Source organism: Furipterus horrens, unplaced genomic scaffold (assembly GCF_987537825.1).
Source record: "Furipterus horrens unplaced genomic scaffold, mFurHor1.1.pri manual_scaffold_4, whole genome shotgun sequence".
Classification (NCBI taxonomy): Eukaryota; Metazoa; Chordata; class Mammalia; order Chiroptera; family Furipteridae; genus Furipterus; species Furipterus horrens.
This window is the reverse complement of record NW_028327174.1, coordinates 43,062,109-43,068,352: the sequence shown is the minus strand read 5'-3', so window position 1 is coordinate 43,068,352 and position 6,244 is coordinate 43,062,109.

Below are 6,244 nucleotides of genomic sequence, written 5' to 3'. Positions count from 1 at the left end.
CTGGGAGTCTACGGCCTCCCTACGACCCACAGCAGTAAGGAAGTGATGAAGAAGAGAGCAATGCCCTCGACGGGAGACAGCGTCCCAGAAATCCCACTTGCCATCAAGTGGGTCCAGAAGCTAGCCTCAGCCTGGTTCCACCGCCCCCACTCACGCTGGGGTCGACCACGTGAAGAAAACCAGCAACGTATCAGGGTCCCTCAAACCTAGTCCTATCGGCATTGCCCGCTGCAGCGGGGAAAGCTTTGCTCAGCCTGTGTCTGCCTAACCGTTCGCGTTGCCTTCTTCTCTTGCCTGCGTGCACAGGATTTTGTCAACTCAGCCTGAGCCCACAGTGACGTGTGTGCCAGCACGGGGCACGCCTCTCGCACTCATGTCACCAGCAGCCCTTCTCTACCGAGTTCCACTCCAGAGACGACAGCCCGTATTCAGGCTCTCCCAAAACAGGTTGTCTACGGAACGGCGGGACCTAAGGCCGGCCACTCTCTGGGAAAGCGCCCCTCCCAGCAGGCGAGGCTGAGAAGACTCCTCACTCATGGGAGGCCCCAGGCTGCTGCAACTCCTCCTCACCGGTTCCGGATCCAGTTGCACCAGTGCCGCCGCCTTCCGTTGGCGTCGTGGCCTCTGAGGGAAGGAAATGAGGAATCGTGAGGAATGAGGACTCCACAGAGGTCGAAAGGGTTCTGTGGGTATTCTTGCAGAGCCGGACTACCAGCTGCGTGGGGAGTCTGAAGAGGGAGGCTCCTGCTTGTTGACCTACCGGTGTGGGCAGTGCCAGGTCTAGCGGCTGTCCTGGGACTTCCCCGGGTAGCACCTGAACATGAGAAAAGCAAAGACATGGACGCAGCGTGAGCTCGCTCCTTCAAACTCAACGAACCCCGTGGCCTCGAATCCCTGGAAGGCTTTGCCTGACGTGTCCGTTACTGAAAAGAACGAGCCATCGGGAGCTTGCCACCGTTTCCTACCCTGCACAGCCTACTGCTCATCGTTGCTAGCGCAGTTCCCTTTTGCATGCACCCGACCGAGAGCGGAAGGAGGCCTATGTCACCCTCACCTGTTTCGCTTCCCGTGCCCGGACTCCCTGGTGCGACAGAAGTGCCTAAGGGAGGAAAAAGATCAGCCAAAGCACACACGGCACCCCTGCCGTGACTAAGACCGCTGGAGACATCACGCTGGTGGAAAGGACCTGAGGCCCCATGTCAGCCCGTTCACTCACCTCCGTTGGAGGTGCCAGGAGCAACCGTGGTGCCAGGGGCTATTCCAGTCGTGCCTGAAACACAAAGGGTCTCAGATCCTCGGCCGGTCTCCCGCTGCTCTCCGGAAGTGCGTCCTCCGGAAGGACTCTGGGAGGATGCCTGCGATAGCTGCGGGGCCCTGGCGCTACCTCCTGACGACCTGGGAGTCTACGGCCTCCCTACGACCCACAGCAGTAAGGAAGTGATGAAGAAGAGAGCAATGCCCTCGACGGGAGACGGCGTCCCAGAAATCCCACTTGCCATCAAGTGGGTCCAGAAGCTAGCCTCAGCCTGGTTCCACCGCCCCCACTCACGCTGGGGTCGACCACGTGAAGAAAACCAGCAACGTATCAGGGTCCCTCAAACCTAGTCCTATCGGCATTGCCCGCTGCAGCGGGGAAAGCTTTGCTCAGCCTGTGTCTGCCTAACCGTTCGCGTTGCCTTCTTCTCTTGCCTGCGTGCACAGGATTTTGTCAACTCAGCCTGAGCCCACAGTGACGTGTGTGCCAGCACGGGGCACGCCTCTCGCACTCATGTCACCAGCAGCCCTTCTCTACCGAGTTCCACTCCAGAGACGACAGCCCGTATTCAGGCTCTCCCAAAACAGGTTGTCTACGGAACGGCGGGACCTAAGGCCGGCCACTCTCTGGGAAAGCGCCCCTCCCAGCAGGCGAGGCTGAGAAGACTCCTCACTCATGGGAGGCCCCAGGCTGCTGCAACTCCTCCTCACCGGTTCCGGATCCAGTTGCACCAGTGCCGCCGCCTTCCGTTGGCGTCGTGGCCTCTGAGGGAAGGAAATGAGGAATCGTGAGGAATGAGGACTCCACAGAGGTCGAAAGGGTTCTGTGGGTATTCTTGCAGAGCCGGACTACCAGCTGCGTGGGGAGTCTGAAGAGGGAGGCTCCTGCTTGTTGACCTACCGGTGTGGGCAGTGCCAGGTCTAGCGGCTGTCCTGGGACTTCCCCGGGTAGCACCTGAACATGAGAAAAGCAAAGACATGGACGCAGCGTGAGCTCGCTCCTTCAAACTCAACGAACCCCGTGGCCTCGAATCCCTGGAAGGCTTTGCCTGACGTGTCCGTTACTGAAAAGAACGAGCCATCGGGAGCTTGCCACCGTTTCCTACCCTGCACAGCCTACTGCTCATCGTTGCTAGCGCAGTTCCCTTTTGCATGCACCCGACCGAGAGCGGAAGGAGGCCTATGTCACCCTCACCTGTTTCGCTTCCCGTGCCCGGACTCCCTGGTGCGACAGAAGTGCCTAAGGGAGGAAAAAGATCAGCCAAAGCACACACGGCACCCCTGCCGTGACTAAGACCGCTGGAGACATCACGCTGGTGGAAAGGACCTGAGGCCCCATGTCAGCCCGTTCACTCACCTCCGTTGGAGGTGCCAGGAGCAACCGTGGTGCCAGGGGCTATTCCAGTCGTGCCTGAAACACAAAGGGTCTCAGATCCTCGGCCGGTCTCCCGCTGCTCTCCGGAAGTGCGTCCTCCGGAAGGACTCTGGGAGGATGCCTGCGATAGCTGCGGGGCCCTGGCGCTACCTCCTGACGACCTGGGAGTCTACGGCCTCCCTACGACCCACAGCAGTAAGGAAGTGATGAAGAAGAGAGCAATGCCCTCGACGGGAGACGGCGTCCCAGAAATCCCACTTGCCATCAAGTGGGTCCAGAAGCTAGCCTCAGCCTGGTTCCACCGCCCCCACTCACGCTGGGGTCGACCACGTGAAGAAAACCAGCAACGTATCAGGGTCCCTCAAACCTAGTCCTATCGGCATTGCCCGCTGCAGCGGGGAAAGCTTTGCTCAGCCTGTGTCTGCCTAACCGTTCGCGTTGCCTTCTTCTCTTGCCTGCGTGCACAGGATTTTGTCAACTCAGCCTGAGCCCACAGTGACGTGTGTGCCAGCACGGGGCACGCCTCTCGCACTCATGTCACCAGCAGCCCTTCTCTACCGAGTTCCACTCCAGAGACGACAGCCCGTATTCAGGCTCTCCCAAAACAGGTTGTCTACAGAACGGCGGGACCTAAGGCCGGCCACTCTCTGGGAAAGCGCCCCTCCCAGCAGGCGAGGCTGAGAAGACTCCTCACTCATGGGAGGCCCCAGGCTGCTGCAACTCCTCCTCACCGGTTCCGGATCCAGTTGCACCAGTGCCGCCGCCTTCCGTTGGCGTCGTGGCCTCTGAGGGAAGGAAATGAGGAATCGTGAGGAATGAGGACTCCACAGAGGTCGAAAGGGTTCTGTGGGTATTCTTGCAGAGCCGGACTACCAGCTGCGTGGGGAGTCTGAAGAGGGAGGCTCCTGCTTGTTGACCTACCGGTGTGGGCAGTGCCAGGTCTAGCGGCTGTCCTGGGACTTCCCCGGGTAGCACCTGAACATGAGAAAAGCAAAGACATGGACGCAGCGTGAGCTCGCTCCTTCAAACTCAACGAACCCCGTGGCCTCGAATCCCTGGAAGGCTTTGCCTGACGTGTCCGTTACTGAAAAGAACGAGCCATCGGGAGCTTGCCACCGTTTCCTACCCTGCACAGCCTACTGCTCATCGTTGCTAGCGCAGTTCCCTTTTGCATGCACCCGACCGAGAGCGGAAGGAGGCCTATGTCACCCTCACCTGTTTCGCTTCCCGTGCCCGGACTCCCTGGTGCGACAGAAGTGCCTAAGGGAGGAAAAAGATCAGCCAAAGCACACACGGCACCCCTGCCGTGACTAAGACCGCTGGAGACATCACGCTGGTGGAAAGGACCTGAGGCCCCATGTCAGCCCGTTCACTCACCTCCGTTGGAGGTGCCAGGAGCAACCGTGGTGCCAGGGGCTATTCCAGTCGTGCCTGAAACACAAAGGGTCTCAGATCCTCGGCCGGTCTCCCGCTGCTCTCCGGAAGTGCGTCCTCCGGAAGGACTCTGGGAGGATGCCTGCGATAGCTGCGGGGCCCTGGCGCTACCTCCTGACGACCTGGGAGTCTACGGCCTCCCTACGACCCACAGCAGTAAGGAAGTGATGAAGAAGAGAGCAATGCCCTCGACGGGAGACGGCGTCCCAGAAATCCCACTTGCCATCAAGTGGGTCCAGAAGCTAGCCTCAGCCTGGTTCCACCGCCCCCACTCACGCTGGGGTCGACCACGTGAAGAAAACCAGCAACGTATCAGGGTCCCTCAAACCTAGTCCTATCGGCATTGCCCGCTGCAGCGGGGAAAGCTTTGCTCAGCCTGTGTCTGCCTAACCGTTCGCGTTGCCTTCTTCTCTTGCCTGCGTGCACAGGATTTTGTCAACTCAGCCTGAGCCCACAGTGACGTGTGTGCCAGCACGGGGCACGCCTCTCGCACTCATGTCACCGGCAGCCCTTCTCTACCGAGTTCCACTCCAGAGACGACAGCCCGTATTCAGGCTCTCCCAAAACAGGTTGTCTACGGAACGGCGGGACCTAAGGCCGGCCACTCTCTGGGAAAGCGCCCCTCCCAGCAGGCGAGGCTGAGAAGACTCCTCACTCATGGGAGGCCCCAGGCTGCTGCAACTCCTCCTCACCGGTTCCGGATCCAGTTGCACCAGTGCCGCCGCCTTCCGTTGGCGTCGTGGCCTCTGAGGGAAGGAAATGAGGAATCGTGAGGAATGAGGACTCCACAGAGGTCGAAAGGGTTCTGTGGGTATTCTTGCAGAGCCGGACTACCAGCTGCGTGGGGAGTCTGAAGAGGGAGGCTCCTGCTTGTTGACCTACCGGTGTGGGCAGTGCCAGGTCTAGCGGCTGTCCTGGGACTTCCCCGGGTAGCACCTGAACATGAGAAAAGCAAAGACATGGACGCAGCGTGAGCTCGCTCCTTCAAACTCAACGAACCCCGTGGCCTCGAATCCCTGGAAGGCTTTGCCTGACGTGTCCGTTACTGAAAAGAACGAGCCATCGGGAGCTTGCCACCGTTTCCTACCCTGCACAGCCTACTGCTCATCGTTGCTAGCGCAGTTCCCTTTTGCATGCACCCGACCGAGAGCGGAAGGAGGCCTATGTCACCCTCACCTGTTTCGCTTCCCGTGCCCGGACTCCCTGGTGCGACAGAAGTGCCTAAGGGAGGAAAAAGATCAGCCAAAGCACACACGGCACCCCTGCCGTGACTAAGACCGCTGGAGACATCACGCTGGTGGAAAGGACCTGAGGCCCCATGTCAGCCCGTTCACTCACCTCCGTTGGAGGTGCCAGGAGCAACCGTGGTGCCAGGGGCTATTCCAGTCGTGCCTGAAACACAAAGGGTCTCAGATCCTCGGCCGGTCTCCCGCTGCTCTCCGGAAGTGCGTCCTCCGGAAGGACTCTGGGAGGATGCCTGCGATAGCTGCGGGGCCCTGGCGCTACCTCCTGACGACCTGGGAGTCTACGGCCTCCCTACGACCCACAGCAGTAAGGAAGTGATGAAGAAGAGAGCAATGCCCTCGACGGGAGACAGCGTCCCAGAAATCCCACTTGCCATCAAGTGGGTCCAGAAGCTAGCCTCAGCCTGGTTCCACCGCCCCCACTCACGCTGGGGTCGACCACGTGAAGAAAACCAGCAACGTATCAGGGTCCCTCAAACCTAGTCCTATCGGCATTGCCCGCTGCAGCGGGGAAAGCTTTGCTCAGCCTGTGTCTGCCTAACCGTTCGCGTTGCCTTCTTCTCTTGCCTGCGTGCACAGGATTTTGTCAACTCAGCCTGAGCCCACAGTGACGTGTGTGCCAGCACGGGGCACGCCTCTCGCACTCATGTCACCAGCAGCCCTTCTCTACCGAGTTCCACTCCAGAGACGACAGCCCGTATTCAGGCTCTCCCAAAACAGGTTGTCTACGGAACGGCGGGACCTAAGGCCGGCCACTCTCTGGGAAAGCGCCCCTCCCAGCAGGCGAGGCTGAGAAGACTCCTCACTCATGGGAGGCCCCAGGCTGCTGCAACTCCTCCTCACCGGTTCCGGATCCAGTTGCACCAGTGCCGCCGCCTTCCGTTGGCGTCGTGGCCTCTGAGGGAAGGAAATGAGGAATCGTGAGGAATGAGGACTC